We start from the raw sequence: 21,218 nt of genomic DNA, 5'->3' as shown, positions 1-21,218 counted from the left end.
TTTTTAAAGGAGGGTGATGTGGAGGTTTGAGTCCTCATGTGTGATCTTGATATTGTTGACTGGTTATGTAATTGTTTATTGGTTGCCACTTGTTAAGTGTTATGGTTGATTTCTCACTATTATTTTATGTATATTGATTTCTATTTTGAGTCGGCCGATGATACCTACTCAGTACATGTTGTCCTGTACTGACCACTACTTGTATCTTTCTTTATTTTATTTGTGGAGTGCAGCGAGTCTTCCATTGACTTCGACTCGACCTCAGCTCTAGTACGTCTCAAGTTCATCATATTTAAGGGTGAGCTATCCTTCTAGTTTGTGATGGATTCTCTTAGTCATGACATGATGTCCTTAGTGTTCGGACACAAACTATGTCACTTATTTTATTTTAGTATTTGACATTCTAGACTTAGTATTTTAGAATTATATTTCCTTGATGTGATGACTTCCATATTTTGGAGAACGTTATGTAGTAAACTCTTGTGGATTGTTAATTATTACTTTATAAGTTTGAGCTTCCGTGTTGTTGTTAGACTTTATAAGTTGGGGTTCACATCGTTGGTTCTCTCACCTAGGAGGTTAAGGGTGGGTGCCACTCATGGCTCATTTTGGGTCGTGACAAACTTGGTATCAGACCTTTAGGTTTAGTGATCTCATCACACAAGGATAGGTCTAGTAGAGTCTTGCAGAATCGTACATGGATGCCTTTACTTTTCTTTGAGAGGCTACAGGAATTTAGAAAAACTCCATTCCTTCTTTTTTTGTGCTATTACTTGAATCCAATTGGTAACTAGGTGATACAAATTGGTATCTGACCTTCTTCACTTTACTTTCGCAGATGGTTAGAACTAGATCAATAAAAGCACCTGAGCCAGCCATTGGGGCTGTAGACAGAGAAAGGGTAGAAACGAGAGGCCGTGGTAGAGGTCACAGGAGAAAGCCCACTAGGGGCAGGGCCCAGGCAGCTGGGCCAGCCAGAGAAAGAGCAGCGACCCCTCCAATGGCTGATGGGATAGTTAGAGATAATGTTGAGGTGGAAGAGGAGTAGGTTAATGAGAGAGAAGCACCAACCCATCCTACTTCAGAGATGATCCACCAGGTTCTCACCTATCTCAGTGGGTTATCCGATCAGGGATAAGCTGCCCCAGCACCTCATATGCTAGGAGTTCAACATGCAGCTGTTGTGGCTCCCCGCATGACTGCTTCCTTGGGAGCAAGCATGTTTCCTCGATTGACTATAGGGTCAGTAATGACTAGTGACCAGCATAATCTCTTTGTTAAGTTCTTGAAGTTGAAACCCCCAGTCTTTAGGGGTACTGAATCTGAGGATGCCTATGATTTCCTTGTTGATTGTCATGAGCTGCTTCATAAAATGGATATAGTAGAGCAATTTGGTGTTGAGTTTGTGACGTACCAGTTTCAAGAAGATACCAAAATATGGTGGCGATCTCATGTTGAGTGTCGACCAACAGAGGCACCACCTATGACTTGGGCAACCTTTTCTGACTGTTTCATGGAAAAGTATATTCCCTGGACCTTGAGGGATAGGAAGAGAGACGAGTTCCTGAATATAGAGCAAGGGAGGATGTCTGTTGCCGCTTATGAGGCCATGTTTCGTGCCTTAGCCAGATATGCTACCCAGCTTTGCTTCAGTCCAGAAGAGCGAATTCGCCGTTTTGTGAAGGGATTGAGGTCAGATTTATGGATTCCAGCTTTACAGGTTGCTTCTTCTGCAAAATCTTTTCAGGAAGTGGTTGATTTTGTGATAGAAGTGGAGAGGGTGAAGCCAGATAACTTCGCTAAAGAGACAACGTTCAAGAAGTTTTGAAAAGGAGGTGGGTTTAGTGGTTCCTACTCCAAAGGACAGAGTTCTGAAGATTATTCGACCCGTCCTATTCAGTCTTCATTGTAGGTTTTAGATGGAGGTATGTTAAAGAGCAGTCATCCCTTTTCCTATTTTGGGGGCTATCTTCAGTCTTTTTTGTTCTCATAAAGACCCACTCGTGATCCTAAGACTTGTTACGGATGTGGTGATCCTGGATATATCAGAAAATATTGTCCAAGGCAGAGTCAGGCTTGGCATGATCAGGGTTATAGAGTCCCAGTAGTTAGAGGTGGAGGCGACGACTATGGTAGAGGCCGTCATTCTGGAGGACGTAGTGGCCAAGGTCGTGGTGGTCGCCAGTCCAGCCGGGGTGGCGGGCAAGTTAGAACTACTAGAGTACAGCCCGACAAGAGAAATGGTCAGACAAGCGACAAAGCCCATTGTTATGCTTTCCCTAGGAGGTTAGAGGCAGAGGCATCCGATGCTGTTATCACAAGTACTCTTCTGGTCTGCGATAGCTTGGCCTTCATATTATTTGATCCTAGATCCACATTTTCTTATGTATCTTCCACATTTGCTGATGGACTCGATTTACATTGTGACTTACTTGACATGCTTATTCGTGTTTCTACTCCCGTTGGTGAGTCTGTGCTAGTTGAGAAAGTGCATAGGTCTTGCCTTGTGACTTTTAAGGAGAGCAAAACTTATGTAGATTTGATTATTTTAGAGATGGTTGACTTTGAGACCCTTGTGGTCGGGCCCTTCCCCGGACCCTACGCATAGTAGGAGCTTAAGTGCATCGGGATGCCCTTTTTTATGGTTGACTTTGATGTAATCTTGGGTATGACTTGGCTCTCTCCAAATTTTGCTATCTTAGATTGCAATGCTAAGACTGTGGGATTAGCCAAGCCTGAGATGGATCAGTTGGTGTGGGAGGGTGACTATCTTCCCGCCCCAGTTCAGATTATCTCTTTTCTTCGTGCTAAAAGGTTGGTGAGTAAGGGTTGTTTAGCCTTCCTGGCATATCTCAGGGATGACAGTTTTGAAGTGTCATCGATTGAGTCTATTTCGATAGTGCGCGAGTTTATGGATGTTTTCCCTGCATACTTACCTGGTATGCCACCTGATAGGGATATAGATTTTTGTATCGACCTGGAGCCTGACACTCGCCCTATTTCCATTCCACCTTATAGAATGGCCCCGGTTGAGTTGAGGGAGTTGAAGGCCCAACTTCAGGAGTTGTTGGGTAAAGGATTTATTAGACCGAGTGCCTCTCCTTGGGGTGCTCCGGTTTAATTTGTGAAGAAGAAGAATGGTAGCCTTCGTATGTACATAGACTACAGGCAGCTGAACAAAGTGACTATTAAAAATAGGTATCCTCTTCCTTGCATTAGTGACTTATTCAATCAGTTAAAGGGTGCTTGTGTTTTCTCAAAAATTGATTTGAGGTTTGGTTACCATCAGCTGAAAATACGGGCAACAGGTGTACCGAAGACTACTTTTTGAGCCAAGTATGGACACTATGAATTCTTGGTAATGTCTTTTGGGCTTATAAATGTGCCTGCTGTTTCATGAGTCTGATGAATGGGATATTTAAGCCATATTTGGATCTCTTTGTTATTGTCTTTATTGATGATATATTGATCTACTCAAAGAGCAGAGAAGAACATGAAAAGTATTTGAGGATTGTTCTGGGATTGTTAAGAGAGAAAAGGCTATATGCCAAATTCTCCAAGTGTGAGTTCTGGCTTGATTCAATGTCCTTCTTAGGGCACGTGGTTTCTAAGGATGGAGTAATGGTGGGTCTCCAGAAGATTGAAACAGTGAAGAGTTGGGCAAGACCCACTAGTGTCTCAGAGGTAAGATGTTTTATTGGTTTGGCTAGCTACTATCGCCGGTTCGTTAAGGGATTTGCTTCCATTGCTTCCCAGCTGACCAATCTGACCAAGCAAAAAGTTCCATTTATGTGGTCGGACGAGTGTGAAGAGAGTTTTCTGAAACTCAAGACCTTATTGACTACTACACCAATTCTTGCCCTGCCAGTAAAAGGTAAGAATTTCATTGTTTATTGTGATGCATCATATTCTGGTTTAGGTGCAGTGCTAATGTAGGAGAAGGATGTAATTGCCTATGCTTCAAGGCAATTGAAGATGCATGAACGTAATTACCCCACTCACGATTTAGAGTTGGTTGCGATTGTATTTGCATTGAAGACATTATCTATATGGTGTAAAGTGTGAAGTGTATACAGATCATCGCAGTTTACAACATGTGTTCACCCAGAGAGACTTGAATTTGAGGCAGAGGAGGTGGATGGAATTGTTAAAGGACTATGATATCACTATCCTTTATCATCCAGGAAAAGCTAATGTAGTGGCTGATGCCTTGAGCAGAAAAGCAGAGAGCATGGGAAGTTTAGCTCATTTGCAGGTTTCCAGATGTCCATTGGCTAGAGAGGTTCAAACTCTGGCTAATGACTTTATGAGGCTGGAAGTAATTGAGAAAAGAGGATTCTTAGCCTGTGTGGAGGCAAGATCTTCTTTCCTAGACAAGATTAAAGAAAAGCAGTTTGATGATGAGAAGCTGAGCCGAATTCGTGATATGATCTTGCAGGGAGAGGCCAAAGAGGCTGTGATCGACGAAGAAGGTGTCTTGAGGATTAAGGGGTGGGTATGTATGCCCCGTATTGATAATTTAATTCAGACTATTCTTGTAGAGGCTCACAGTTAGAGGTACTTTATACATCCTGGTGCAACTAAGATGTATCGCGATGTAAGACAACATTATTGGTGGAGCAGAATAAAGCGTGACATTGTTGATTTTGTTGCCCATTGTACAAATTGCCAGCAGGTAAAATATGAACACCAAAGTCCTGGAGTGACACTTCAAAGAATGCCCATTCCTGAATGGAAGTGGGAAAGGATTGCGATGGATTTTGTGGTCGGCCTTTCAAAGACCTTGGGTAAGTTTGATTCGATATGGGTGATTATTGATAGGTTAACTAAGTCTACTCACTTCATTCCAGTCAAGGTGACTTATGATGCCGAGAAGTTAGCCAAACTCTATATCTGCGAGATTGTTCGATTACATGGAGTTACGATTTCTATTATATCAGATAGAGGTGCGCAATTCACTTCTAACTTTTGGAGAAACTTGCATGCTGAGTTAGGTACTAGATTGGATCTTAGTACTGCATTTCACCCTCAGACCGATGGGAAGTCTGAGAGGACAATTCAAGTGCTAGAGGATATGCTTTGTGCATGTGTGATAGATTTTGGTGGTCATTGGGATTAGTTTCTACCCCTGGCAGAGTTTTCGTGTAATAATAGCTATCACTCGAGTATTGATATGGCTCCGTTTGAGGCATTGTGTGTGAGGAGATGTTAGTCTCCTATTGGCTGGTTTGATGCGTTTGACATGAGAACTTGGGGAACTGATCTTTTGAGGGAATCACTAGAGAAAGTGAAATTTATTCAGGAGAAGCTTCTAGTAGCTCAGAGTAGGCAGAAGGAGTATGCAGACCGAAAGGTTAGGGACATGGAGTTTATGGAGGGAGAGCAAGTGTTGTTGAAGGTTTCACCCATGAAGGGTGTGGTGAGATTCGGTAAGCGAGGTAAGCTCAGCCCGAGGTATATATGGGGCCGTTTGAAGTCCTTTAGCGTGTTGGAGAGGTGGCCTATGAATTGGCTTTGCCTCCAGGTTTATCTGGAGTGCACCTAGTGTTTCATGTGTCTATGCTAAAAAAATATCATAGTAATGGAAACTATATTATTCGCTGGGATTCGGTCTTGCTTGATGAGAATTTGACTTATGAGGAGGAGCCTGTAGTAATTCTTGATAGGGAGGTCCGCAAGTTGAGGTCAAGAGAGATTGCGTCTGTGAAAGTCCAGTGGAAAAATCGTCCGGTTGAGGAGTCCACTTGGGAGATTGAGGATGATATGCGTGGAACATATCCACATTTGTTCGTCAAGTGAGGTACTTTTTTTTACCCTCGCTCTTTTTTTGACCGTTCGGGGATGAACGGTGGGTAAATTGGTATCTGTTGTATGACCCATTAGGTCATTTTGAATACTAGGACTTTTTATTTCATAAAAGAATTATCTCGTAAATTTTTAATGAGTACTTTGGACTATTCGATAACTATGGTTATTTAATTGAGGGGTGAATTTAGATAACTTAATTAATTAATGGGCTAAAGTGGTAATATATTTAATATCTTATACCACTTATTCCATATTTATTAAAATCAGTTAGTGAGGTTGTAATATTTAATACCTAATTAATTAGAAAAGAGGAGAATGGCGAGAACCTCACCTGCGGCGTCGGAACATGAAAAGGTAAAAATTTAAACTGATTTTGCTTTAGTTAGTACATGTACGTATTGAATGGAAGGGTCATATCATTACTATTAGTATATAATTTCTAAAGGAAAGGGGAACCAATCACTAGGGATGTTAGTTGTGATATTTTTTTTAATGTAGGCAACCTGCATATTGACTTCAATATCAAAGGTCACTAGCGGCGTGATTTAATCCGGATTGGAAGATTTCCTTATGGTTATGGTATTATAATTCAAGTTTTGATATATTGAGATAGATAATTAAATACTAAATGTATTATATTATATAAATATCACTAGATTTATGTTACTTGGAAGAATTAAGACTTAACCCTAGGCATAAAAATTTAGAAAATGTAAGATTTGATTATTAATATGCATCAAGATTTGGAAACTTGATTTTAGATTTGGGTGAGTTGTTGGGTCTAGGTTAAATAGATATATAATATTGGTGTTTACGAATTCGTGTACTTATGAATATTGTATACTGGATAGATTGGAAACGTGAGGCATTGAAGAAAGAGAACTTATTGGTGAATTATCTTACTTGATTTTGGTTCTTCGATTGAGATATGTTATGGTTTTTATTCTATATCATAGATAGACCCTTAATTGTGATTGATATTCATTGAGTAGTGTGTGAAGTTTACTACGTATTTAATTGTTGTGGTTTGGATGGTTAATATGTTGTTATGATTGGTCTGAAATCCCGAGGTTATGAAATCCATAATCTTGAACTTGCTCTATCAAAAATGGTGCCTTGAATAAAGAAGGCTTGATAAAATATTGTTAATGAAGTGGAATGTAATAACGAAGAATGATAAATTAATTATATTTGGATCGGGTGTCATATTTCGACACGGTATATTTGGATCGGGTGTTACGTTCGACACGGTATATTTGGATTGGGTGTCACATTCTGACACGGTAATATTAAAGGGAAATAAATTAAAATGATTTAATACTACCCAGTCTCCAAAAACTCATTTTTTTTAAAGGAGGGTGATGTGGAGGTTTGAATCCTCATGTGTGATCTTGATATTGTTGACTGGTTATGTAATTGTTTATTGGTTGCCACCTGTTAAGTGTTATGGTTGATTTCTCACTAATATTTTATGTATATTGATTTCTATTTTGAGTCGGCCGATGATACCTACTCAGTACATGTTGTCCTGTACTGACCACTACTTGTATCTTTCTTTGTTTTATTTGTGGAGTACAGCGAGTTTTCCACCGACTTTGACTCGACCTCATCTCTAGTCCGTCTCAAGTTCATCAGATTTAAGGGTGAGCTATCCTTCTAGCTTGTGATGGATTCTCTTAGTCATGACATGATGTCCTTAGTGTTCGGACACAAACTATGTCACTTATTTTATTTTAGTGTTTGACATTCTAGACTTAATATTTTAGAATTATATTCCTTGATGTGATGACTTCCAAATTTTGGGGAACGTTATGTAGTAAACTCTTGTGGATTGTTAATTATTACTTTATAAGTTTGAGCTTTCGCGTTGTTGTTAGACTTTATAAGTTGGAGTTCACATCGTTGGTTCTCCCACCTAGAAGGTTAAGGGTGGGTGCCACTCATGGCCCATTTTGGGTCGTGACAACTAGAGATATAATACTTATCAATTTAAACAAGATACATAAATACTAATGTATTATAATAAAGCTACCCATCTCGAAAATACAATTCAAATTTAATGTATCATAATTTTGAAATGAAGGCATTACACATTAATTTAATAAACAAAAACAGCTAGATATATTAAAAATTTGAATCTATATATATCATTAAAAGATGAACAAAAATAATAATCTAATCAGCTAAAGGCAAAAAAATAATAATCAACTTTTCAACCCTTTTTCGAGTGGGTGTGGGGTGTGGGGTGTGGGGTGTGGGGGTTTCACAGTCATTTTAAATGACGAAGATACATCCTTGTTCGGCTTCGCTTTCTCAACTTTCTGATTCGTCCTTGATAATGGATCGTGCAATTGTTTGATTTATTTTCAGTCCAATCTTCGTCGTCAGATCAATCATAAACACGATCAATATTAGGTAAGTTTAACTGGGTACTCTCAATGCTAAAAGAAGGAGCATCACCCATATGTATCAAGACTTTGAATATGCAAATTCAAAAAAAACAAAAAAAATACAAACATATGAATTTTCAGATGGAGAGGACGAAAAACTACTTATTCAGGAAGTTGAAATGGATTGATTGGAGAGAGAATAAATTTGAAATTCAAAATTGTAATGAATAAAGTAACTATTGATTGAGCGAGTAAAAATAGGAGAAATTGGAGGAATGAAAATAGAAAGAGAGAAAAAAATGTCACGACCCAAACTGGGCAATGAGTGACACCCACACTTAACCTTCTAGGTGGAAGAATCAACGATACAAACCTCAACTTACATTAACGATTCAACTTATAAACTACGACAATAATGCGGAAGCTCAACCTTATTAAAGTCAGAAATAATCAAAGCCTCTAAAATCTATTACTTAACGTTTCCCAAAATCTGAAAGTCATCACATTAAGGACATCTAAATTCTAAACTAAGTCTGAAAATATCAAATACCAGAATAAATAAATAACATAGTGTGTCCAAATACTAAGGACACCATGTCATGATCGAGATAATCCATCACGAGCTTAGAATGATAGCTTACCCTGCAATATAATGAACTGGAGACTGACTAGAGTTGAGGTCGAGTCGAAGTCGATGGAATACTTGTTGCACTTTACAAAATAAAACAAAGAAAAATATAAGTATGGGTCAGTACATGACAACATGTACTGAATAAGTATCATCGATCGACTCAAAATAGAAATCAATATGCATAAAGTAATAGCGGGAAATCAACAATAACACTTAACATGTGGCAACCAATGAACAATTACATAACTAGTCAACAATATCAAGATCACACATGAGGACTCAAGCCTCCACATCACGATCTTTTAAAAAAATAAGTTATTGAAGATCGGGTAGTATTAAGTCATTTTAATTTATTTTCCTTTAATATTATCGTGCCAAAATGTGACACCCGATCCAAATATATAGTGCCGTAATGTGACATTCAATCCAAATATATTATGTCAAAATGTGACACTCAATCCAAATATATTTAATTTATCATTCTTTATTATTACCTTTCACTTCATTAGCAATATTTTATCAAGTCTTCTTTATTCAATGCACCATTTTTGAAAGGGCAATTTCAAGATTATAGATTTCACGGTCATGGGATCTCAGATCAATCACAACAACATATCAATCATCCAAACCACAATAATTAAATGCATAGTAAACTCCACACATTACTCAATGACTATCAATCACTATTAAGAGTCTGTCTATGATATAGAATAAAAACCATAACCTACCTCAACCGAAGAACCGAAGTAAAGCAAGCTAATCCACCAATGTCCTTTTTTTCTTCAATGCCTCAGACCGTTTCCAATCTATCAAATATAAAAAATTTATAAGTGAACTAGTCCGTAGACACCAATATTATTTATATGTTTAGACCCAACAACAAACCCAACTCTATAATTAATTCCCTAAAACTCAAGCCTAGGGTTAAGCCTCAATTCCTCCAAATTCATAACTCTAATGATATTCGTATAATATAATACCCTATTACTTAATTAGATATCTGAATACACTAAAACTTGAAATATAATATAATAACCAAACAAAGGTATAATAAAAATAAAAGAAAAAAATTAATCCCACTAGTTAGCAACCAGTGGCGGCAATAAAAAAAACAAAAAAAGCACATCCTGCCCTAAATTTATCCAATTTATAGTATGTAATACGCTCCAATCATTGGCAGTTGCATTTGCCAGCATTACCCATAATAATTAATCCATTAAAAAGGTTAGGATTCCTAGATTTTTTTGAGACCATTTAAATTACCCAATTCCTTTTTCTTACTAACACAAATAATACTAATGAATATCTTAGTTGAAATCAAAGTATAGAAAGGAGTAACAAAACAATGAGGCACCCGCGTACCTGAAAGTTATGTTCTCCGCCGACGCAATCTGTGAGAAGCTTTCGCCTGATTCTTTTTTTTTCCTTTTTCTAAATAATTAAGTATTAAAAGTGACAACTTCCTCTACTTATTTTAATAAATATGAAGTATAATGTATTAAATATATAACCACTTTAGTCTATTAATTAAATTAATATCTAAATTTATCTATCAACTAAATAGTCGTAGTTATCCAATTGTCCAAAATATCCATTAAAATTTTAGGGGATGAATCTTTTATGAAATAAAAAGCTCCAGTACTCAAAACGACTTAATGTGTCGTTACAAAAAGGAAGTAATGTATCCAGATAGATCGGTGGGATTTTGGAGGAAAAAGAGGGATTTTTAAAATATTTAAAATGGTAAGGAATAATAGAAAATATAATAAATAAGGATATAGAGATATGTGTTATGTATGGACGTATTTATCCAAGTGGTACCCACCCACTTGGATAGTTGGGCAAGTTAGGCAAGAAAATTGACTCCTTGTAATGCCTATATAATATGCACATTCAATGCAAATGAACGAGTGAATACATACAGAAAAACACGCACAACTCTTCTCTTTTCCTCTTTCCCTCATTCCCTCATTATCTCTCTTGTTATTATTTTCTCCTTCTTAAATTATTAATCTAGTCTATTTCACAACACGTTATCAGCACGAGGCTCCAGCTAATTTTCAAGGTAACAAAAGTGGTAAGAGTTTTATTTAATTTTATTTTTATAAAATGGCAAATATTTTCAAAATTGAATTTGTTGCTTTGGATATCTCTGGAAAAGATTACTCCTCATGGGCACTAGATGCCGAAATTCATCTTGAAGCGATGAGTCTGGCAGACACCATCAAAGATGATAACACGATATCTAGTCAAGACCGTGGTAAAGCTATGATTTTTCTCCGCCACCATCTTGACGAGGGTCTTAAATTACAATATCTTACATTAAAAGATCCCTTGAAATTGTGGAAAAATTTAAAAGAAAGGTATGATCACCTGAAGTTGGTCATGCTTCCACAAGCACGTTATGACTGGTTAAATCTGAGACTAATGGACTTTAAAAATATAACTGAATATAATTCTGCTTTATTTAGAATTATAGCTCAGTTAACTTTATGCGGAGATGAAATCACGGAACAAGATAAACTTGAAAAAATATACTCCACATTTCCACCCGCGAATATGCTCCTGCAGCAGCAATATCGCGAAAAAGGCTTTAAAAAATATTCTGAATTACTTTCTCACCTTCTTATTGTTGAAAGACATAATGAACTATTAATGAAAAATCATGATAGTCGGCCAGTTGGTTCTTTGCCACTCCCTAAAGTGAATCAGGCAAATTCTAACCAACGAGAAAGAGGCCATGGCCCCAGTCGTGGTCGTGGTCGTAGTCAAAGAAGAAATTTTAATCATGATGCTCGGCTGACACTGAGAAATAATCAGCAATATAAAAGGCAGGGTAAAAAGCCAGAAGCTTTACCGAACAATAATTCAGAAACAATATGTCATAGATGTGGAGGTGTGGGGCATTGGTCGCGGATTTGCCGATCATCAAAATGCTTGGTTCAGCTATATCAGGCATCGTTAAAGAGGACAGAAAATAATCCAGAGACAAATTTTATTTCTGAGGACAATATTGAGCCCATGCATCTGAATGTAGCTGATTTCTTTAATTTTCCAGAAGTAAATATGAATGTTGATAAGCCCAATAATATTTAAACAATTCTCTTTGTTGTTGTATGTATTAAATATTATGTTTATATTTTTCTAGATCCATGTAATAAAATAAAATTTTGTATAATAAATTATATATTAATTATAATATTTACTTTCTTTCTTTATGAAGAAAATATGGAAATGCCTCAAATCTTGTTTGGATCAATGATAAATCAAGAAGATATTTGTGTAATTGATAGTGGAACAACTCATGCTATTTTTAAAGACGCGAAATATTTTTCCAACTTGCTTAGAAGAAAAGCTAATGTTACTACGATATCTGGCAATTCCAAAATGATTGAAGGCTCCGGAAGAGCTACTATAATTCTGCCTAAAGGAACAAAAATTGTTATAGAAGATGCACTATTTTCTTCTAAATCCCCAAGAAACTTGTTAAGTTTTAAAGATATCCGCAGAAATGGATATCATGTTGAGACATTAAATGAAATGAATATTAAATATCTTGGTATAACCAAGAGTGTCTCAGGCCAGAAATATATTTTGGAAAAATTACCAACTCTGTCATCTGGCCTATATTATGCAAAAATTAATGCAATTGAAGCAATATGATCGTAAACCAGAAGTTTACTGATCCAAATACATTTGTGCTATGGCATGATCGAATAGGTCATCCTGGATTAATAATGATGAGACGAATTCTTGAAAATTCAACTGGACATCCGTAACCAGAAGATTCTTACGAATGATGAATTTTCATGTGCTGCTTGTTATCAAGGCAAATTAATTGCCAGGCCATCGACCCTGAAGGTTGGCATCGAATCTCCTGGATTTTTAGAGCGTATACATGGAGATATATGTGGACCTATTCATCCACCAAGTGGATTGTTTAGATATTTTATGGTCCTAATAGATGCATCATCTAGATGATCTTATGTGTGCCTGTTATCATCTCGCAACCTGGCATTTGCGAAGTTGTTAGCACAAATAATAAGATTGAGAGCGCAATTCCCAGATTATCCAATTAAGGCCATTCGCCTTGATAATGCTGGAGAATTTTCATCCCAAGCATTTAATGATTATTGCTTATCAATTGGGATAAAAATTGAACATCCCGTTGCTCATGTTCATACTCAAAATGGCCTTGCAGAGTCATTTATAAAGCGCCTACAATTGATAGCAAGACCTCTACTAATGGAAACAAAATTGCCAATTACTGTTTGGGGTCATGCTATTTTACATGCAGCAGCACTTGTACGTCTAAGACCGACACATTATAATAAATACTCTCCGTCACAATTAGTATTTGGTCATGAACCAAATATAGCCCATTTAAGAATTTTTGGTTGTGCAGTATACGTGCCTGTAGCACCACCACAACGTACAAAAATGGGCCCTCAACGAAGGTTGGGCATATATGTTGGATTTGACTCACCCTCCATAATTCGATACCTTGAACCGTTGACTGGAGATTTATTTACTGCTCGATTTGCAGATTGTCGGTTTGATGAAACAATTTTCCCGCCATTAAGGGGAGAGAAAAAGGAACCCGAAAAAGAAAAAGAAATTGCGTGGAAAGTTTCATCACTATCACATTTTGATCCACGCACCCGCACATGTGAGCACGAGGTCCAGAAGATCATCCACTTACAGAAAATAACAAATCAAATGTCAGATGCATTTACTGATTTGAAACGGATAACTAAGTCACATATCCCTGCAATGAATGTACCTATCCGAATTGATGTCCCAAAAGGACCATCTACAAGTATCATAGCTTCTGAATTCCAAACACGCCAGAAGCGTGGTAGACCGTTGGGTTAAAGGATAAAAATCCTAGAAAAAGAAGCGTAAGAAATAATTGTAACACCCCATAAATATTATTGATTCATAGATCCTTTCTTTCATGAAGTCCAAATAAATTATCAAAGTTTTCTATTTAATTCAAGCATGAAACTTTATGGATTTTTCATATCATAATTCCAAATGCATAGATTATTAAATATATGAAATTTAATTACCTATCTTATATTAACTTATATTGGCTTTTAAATGCATTAAATTGTTGATTTATCAAAAGTCCTTATATGCAGGCATGAAAAGATTTTGATCATGTTCTAAAGTATTTTGATTATGTTCTAAAAATATTTTGATCATGTTCTCTCATGCCTAAAGATTTTGATCATGTTCTAAAGTATTTTGATCATGTTCTAAAGTATTTTGATCATGTTCTAAAGAATTTTGATCATGTTCTAAAGTATTTTGATCATGTTCTAAAAGTATTTTGATTATGTTCTCTCATGCCTAAAGTAATTTGGGTATAACATTTCATAGGATGGTCCAAATTATGTTATTCAAATTTCTGAATAACCACAACATCATCACCTACAACTTTCATGAATAACATATCTTAAGATTCGGATTTTAAGTAGATCAAATAAATTGATCTTTGCAAGACATAGTGCTGTGACGGAATAGAGTGTTTGTAGAATAAAATTCATATCTAGATGTAGAATGCTCCAAATTGTATGATTCTTGAACTAACTAAAACTAGACTTCTATATCTACAATTTTTATGAAGACACCAAATCCTAATAAGGAATTTATCTTATTCAAACGCAGCTTCGAAAATAGATATTCCGTTAAAAGAGATTTTATCTCACCTACCATAGAAAGATCTAGAACCATTTGACATCATCCATGACATCAAAATTCTCCATTGAATTTTCAAGATCATCCTTTATGATTATGTTTATTTATTGTTAGGTCCCTCCTCCACACATATAAATACCCACCTTATTTCCTCATTTTATTCACCAAGCTTTCTTAAGCAACTCTTCTCTCTATATACTTCTTTACTCCTTCTCAAATATAGTTTTAGTTTTAGTAGTATAAAAATACTACTCTAGTAATTCTTATACCCCGGGTAGTACACAAAATAAACCACTGAGAAGAAAAGGCTAGGGGTCCAAGAGTGTTCCAATTCGAAGTAAAACTTCCGATTTAAGGTATGTAAGGCTTTCATAGCATTTGATTGAGTTCGTCCATGCGCCCAATATTTAAATTTATTATAATTGAGTTATAGTTGAGTTTTATCCAAATCTTGAATTCTAAATAAATTAATTCTTCTTCTATTGAGTTTGATATATTTATGCATTAATATTATTATTATTGTTATCTCTCATATTATTGGAATTATTGTTCATGGCTACTTTCCCATGAATCCTAATTGATTTGATGTTCATGAATATTTTTACACATGTTTTGAGTAAAGATATTGGCTTTTTATTATTTTCATTGATAAAAAGAAGTTATATGAATTAATACTATATATGTATTTTATTGAGTTTTGAAAGAGCAAACGAGTTGAATTTGAATGAATTTGAGAAAAAAATGATATTTTGAGCAAGATGTTTTGATGAGATGTAAATGATGTTTTAGGAAGTATAATGATTGATGAACATGAAATGAGATGAGTTTGATGATTTAAATTAAAGTCCAATGAGACTAGATGATGAGTTTAATATGAGCACATATTTTGGGAGTAATTGGAGTAGTTTTCCTTTGAAACTACTTCTTCTAAAAATATTTCTTCTTTCATTAGATGTTGTTAATGGAGATCCCATATAACTATTCTTATTAAGTCTTCCGCTGATTAATGAATAAGTGATGAGACCAAGTGGTTCTCTCAGAGGCTAGAGATGGTTTCTGAGTGCCGGCCACGCCAAGGGTACCCTCTCGGGGCATGACAATAATAAAGATGATACTACACACGAACTTCCTGAAGAAGGTCAAGGTTTGAGTAATCCTAATATTCCTGAAGAAATTAGTGAACCCGAGACTCAAGTGAATGAAGAACTTTCAATAAGTTCTATCGGTGATGAGATAAATTTAGATCGATCAAAAATTATGGTGGATAATGTTTTTGCATATAATGTTGCAATTAACCTCATGCAAGATAGTGAAAGTCTTGAACCTAAATCCGTCGAAGATTGTCGACGTAGATGTGATTGGCCAGAATGGCAAAAGACAATTCAATCAGAATTAGACTCACTTGCTAAACGTGAGATTTTTGGACTTGTAGTCCAAACCCCTGAAGGTGTAAAACCAGTTGGTTATAAATGGGTTTTTGTTAGAAAACGAAATGAGAGAAATGAAATTGTAAGATATAAGGCACGCCTTGTTGCACAAGGATTCTCTCAAAGACCCGGAGTCAACTATGAAGAAACATATTCACCGGTTATGGATGGAATAATATTTCGATATCTCATCAGTTTAGCTGTACATAAAAATCTTGAAATACATCTAATGGATGTAGTTACAGCTTACCTTTATAGTTCACTTGATAATGAAATTTACATGAAAATTCCAGATGGATTAAAATTGCCTGAAGCATGTAATAAGTCTCGGGAGATGTACTCAATAAAACTGCAAAGATCATTATATGGTCTGAAACAATCAGGGCGTATGTGGTATAATCGCCTAAGTGAGTACTTAATAAATGAAGGTTATATTAGTGATGTTATTTGTCCATGTGTTTTTATTAAGAAAACGGAATCAGAGTTTGTTATACTCGCCGTTTATGTTGATGACATAAATCTCATTGGAACCCTTGAAGAGGTCCAAAAGGCAATTGAATATTTAAAGAAAGAATTTGAAATGAAAGACCTTGGAAAGACAAAACTTTGTCTAGGTCTGCAAATTGAACATTTAGCAGACGGAGTTTTTGTCCATCAATCTGCCTACACTGAGAAAATCTTAAAAAGATTTTACATGGACAAAGCACATCCATTAAGTACTCCAATGGTTGTTCGATCACTTGAAGTGGAAAAAGATCAATTTCGACCTCCAGAAGAGGATGAAGAAATTCTTGGTCCTGAAGTACCATATCTCAGTGCTATTGGTGCACTTATGTATCTTGCTAACACAACTAGACCTGACATAACATTTTCTGTTAATTTGCTAGCAAGGTATAGTTCATCCCCAACGCGAAGGCATTGAAATGGTATCGAACATATTTTGTGATACTTGAAGGGTACTATTGATATGGGTTTGTTTTATACTAACAAAGGTTGCGCAGACCTTATTGGTTATGCAGATGCAGGTTATTTATCAGACCCACATAAAGCTCAATCTCAGACAGGTTATCTGTTTACACACGGAGGGACTACTATATCATGGCGATCTACAAAACAGTCCATTGTTGCTACTTCTTCAAATCATGCTGAAATAATAGCAATTCATGAAGCAAGTAGAGAATGTGTGTGGTTGAGATCGATGATACAGTTCATCAAAGAAAGATGTGGTCTAGAAAATAATGTTAAAATACCCACAATTATATTCGAAGACAATGTCGCGTGCATAGCTCAATTGAAAAGTGGCTTCATAAAAGGAGACAGAACGAAACACATTTCACCAAAATTATTCTTCACACATGATCTTCAGAAGAATGGTGAAATTGATGTACAACAAGTTCGTTCAAGTGATAATCTTGCAGATTTATTCACAAAGGCATTACCAACATCAACTTTTGAGAAGCTAAGGCATAAGGTTGGAATGCGCCATCTCCAAAATATCAAATGAAGCTTTCATCAGGGGGAGTAAATACGCGCTGCACTCTTTTTTCCTTAACCAAGGTTTTGTCCCACTGGGTTTTCCTGGTAAGGTTTTTAATGAGACAGCATTCAAGGCGTATTACCAGTTATGTGTACTCTTTTTCCTTCGCTAGATTTTTTTTTCAATGGGTTTTTACTAGTAAGGTTTCAACGAGGCACAACATCTATGGAGACACATTACACGTGGACATCCAAGGGGGAGTGTTATGTATGGATGTATCTATCCAAGTGGTACCCACCCACTTGGATAGTTGGACAAGTTAGGCAAGAAAATTGACTCCTTGTAATGCCTATATAATATGCACATTCTGTGCAAATGAACGAGTGAATACATACAGAAAAACACGCACAACTCCTCTCTTTTCCTCTTTCCCTCATTATCTCTCTTGTTATTATTTTCTCCTTCTTAAATTATTAATCTAGTCTATTTCACAACAATATGTAATTTTTCCATTTTTTTTAAACAAAACTCTCCCATCTAGACCCATATTCAACCCATACCCCTTAAAATTATATTTTAGAGCTCTACTTTGAAAAATTGCATTTGACCCCCCTTAATATCAACCATAAGTATCCTTTAGTCCTAACTTCATTGTTACCATTCAAGCTCTCAATTCTCTCTCTCTCGATCTCGACAATAGATCTCTCTCTATCTCTCACCCTCTCTCTCTCGACAATAGATTTATCTTAACTTGGTTAATTATAGTACATTCTTCATTCCAACAATATTTGTCATGTTTCATTTTTCGAGTGTCAAATAACATGAATTGTGACCAATATTTTGCGATAAATTTTCTCATCATAGTAATATGAAGAAAAATGTAAGTTATAGTATTTTTTATATAACTTTTGAATATCTAAATCGTAATTTTAAAATATTGAATGAATCTAATCTAATTTAGCACGATGATTTATCAAATTAACTCTGGGAAGAGAAATATGACAATAAGGACAAAAGTACCCGGAGGTGAGTTAAGTTTTCGCCAGAAATTGTTTTTTTCAAAATTATTCTTTAGAAGTCTTTACAATTTTTCATGAGTAAATTTAAGAATAAACAATATGTCAATGATCTTAATTTGGACAAAAAGAAAATATTTATAAGGCAGATAATGATCTTAATTTGGACAAAAAAGAAAATATTTATAAGGTGGATCTCGAAAAAATGAAGACAAGAAGCTTCCTAGATAACGACATATTCAAAATATAGTATCTAGGATTTGAATTTGAAACCTTAACGTAAATTTTGAATTTAATAAATTATTAAGTCTTGCGTTTAGGAGATTTTATATATATACTATAAATATATAAATTTTTTTACATATATTATATAATTTTTTATATAATTTTTTATCGAAAGAGGTCACTCGACACCCCTCCTAGATCCACCTCTGTTTCTAACATATCCATACACACGATCTTATCTCAAAAAATGATTTTGGTTCATCAATCATGTATTTAATATGGCACATCCAACTAATTTCGTAAAAAAAAAATCTCAAAGTTGGGATTCCAATTATTTTATTTCAATATGAATTAATAAGGGTATAGCTAGTTTGGAAAATTAGATTTAAAAGGATAATATCAAATTAGTCTTCTCTCACTTCTACATTTAAGATAAGTATATCTCAAGTTCTCAACTACCCTGATTTGTTTTACTTTAAAAAAATTAATTTTATCTGTCCTTGCCGTCTAATATATAATTTTATTTTTAAAATAAGAAACAGAGCAGTTGAGTTTATGTACGAATGGAATTATTAAAGCTATTGTTTAAATTAATTAAATGTACGACTATTCTTTTAACGACTTTTGCGGACAGCATATGCGGGACATTATTCACTCATGTTAAATGATTAAAGATTTTTATTTGAGATCATGAATCACGCTTCTATGTTTTATTCTAATATCGTGTTTTTAAATTCAACTATTTTTTATTCAATTTTGTAACAATTATTTGTGAGTGATACTCCTAATTATATTTGTCTCCTTAAATTATATTCTCAATATATTTTGATTGTTTCGTAGCAAAGCAAAAGATTTTTATTTTTTTAAATAAAAGTATCGATTAACATGTTAAGGAACCTTAGAAGTGAAAATTAAAGACTAAAAGGAAAACTGAAAATTCTTAAAGAGAGAAGCCCATAAATCCACAACTAGGGGTGTACTACAGGTCAAATCGAACTGATGAATTAAATTAAATCGACAAAAAAATGATTTGTGATTTGATTTGATTGATTTGGCGTAAAAAAAATAAGTCGATCATTGTTGGATTGATTTGATATCAATAGAGAAAAAGTCAAATTGAATCCAAACCAAACCGATATAATACATATATAATTTTATTTTTTTATACACAAAAAAATATTTTTTTTATAATATGATTTGTAAGTATTTTTTAAATTAGTTTATAGCTTTCAATGTTTACATATATTATTTTATATTTGGGCTTGTAATATGACTAATAAAATTATCGTATGTTATATCTTTTCGTAGGTTTTTGATATATTTTTCTAAGACAATGTCTTTAAGATGCCATTGTACATCTTATTTTTTTTTATTCAAGTGTCTCAATAAGTAATATAATCACACGATCAAGGAAACAATCTTCAGTTAAGAATTTGAAGTATGACACTAAATCACACGATCAAGTGGACAACATCTTCTATTTAATTTCTGTTTCAATCACCACATAATTGAAGAAAAAATCAAAAAATCAAAAAAATCAAAAAATCAAAAAAATCAAATAAAATTGAAATAGAAAAAGCCGACGTTAAATTAATTTAATTTAGTTTATAAATTTAACAAATCAACATAATTAATTTAAATATTTTTTTAATAAAAATCAAACTAAATCGATTTATGTAAACCCTATCCACAACACACAAAAAAATCTAGCCTTTTGTTTGAAGCTTTTTTGTTGAAAAAATTGATTGACGAAAAGGATGAAACACTTCTACTATTTTTAATAGTTTCTGTTACTATTTTTTATTTTATTTTCTTATAAAAAGATGAAACACGTTTAAGTTTTTAACATAAACATTTTCTTTTTCAAAATAAAAACGCTATCTTTCTAGAAGCTTGATCAGATAAGCTATAAAACTGGCGCTCTAAGAACGCATAGTACAATAAAATAAAGATGCGCTTCATCTGTGGCATTTTATATTTACTTTCATGACCTAATTTGCAGGGAACACTCTCATTTTAAATCTGTTTCAAGAAATTTTTATTTTAAAATTTATCTTTTATTTTAATAATATAATTTATAAACATACAAATTTAATATTTTACTTAAACTATAATTTTGATTTTTTTTTATGTCAAATCATACAGTGATACGTAGAGAAAAATATGATTTTCAATTCCAAGATGGCAGATCTAGAAGATTTGGTCTAAGCGATTGTAGGACACGAGAAAACGGTGTGTTTGGCACAGTGAAATAGAAAATGTTTTAAAACTTTTTTTATATTTGATAGATTAAATTTTTTAAAATATATTTTTTCTAGCAAAATAATTTCTTCAAAAATAAGATAAAAAATTTCCCACAAATATGAAAAATAAGTTGCATATGTGATAAATATATTCTTATTATAATGAATGTCTATTATGTGAATTATTTGGGAGAAAAGTTAGGAATCTTACGCAGAGATCAAGTCAGTTTTTCCCTATAAATAAAAAGTTTTTCTTCATTTTAATTAACTCTTAAATATTCCTCAAAAGAGACAAACG

Source organism: Solanum dulcamara, chromosome 5 (genome assembly GCF_947179165.1).
Source record: "Solanum dulcamara chromosome 5, daSolDulc1.2, whole genome shotgun sequence".
NCBI lineage: Eukaryota > Viridiplantae > Streptophyta > Magnoliopsida > Solanales > Solanaceae > Solanum > Solanum dulcamara.
This window is presented reverse-complemented; position numbering follows the sequence as displayed.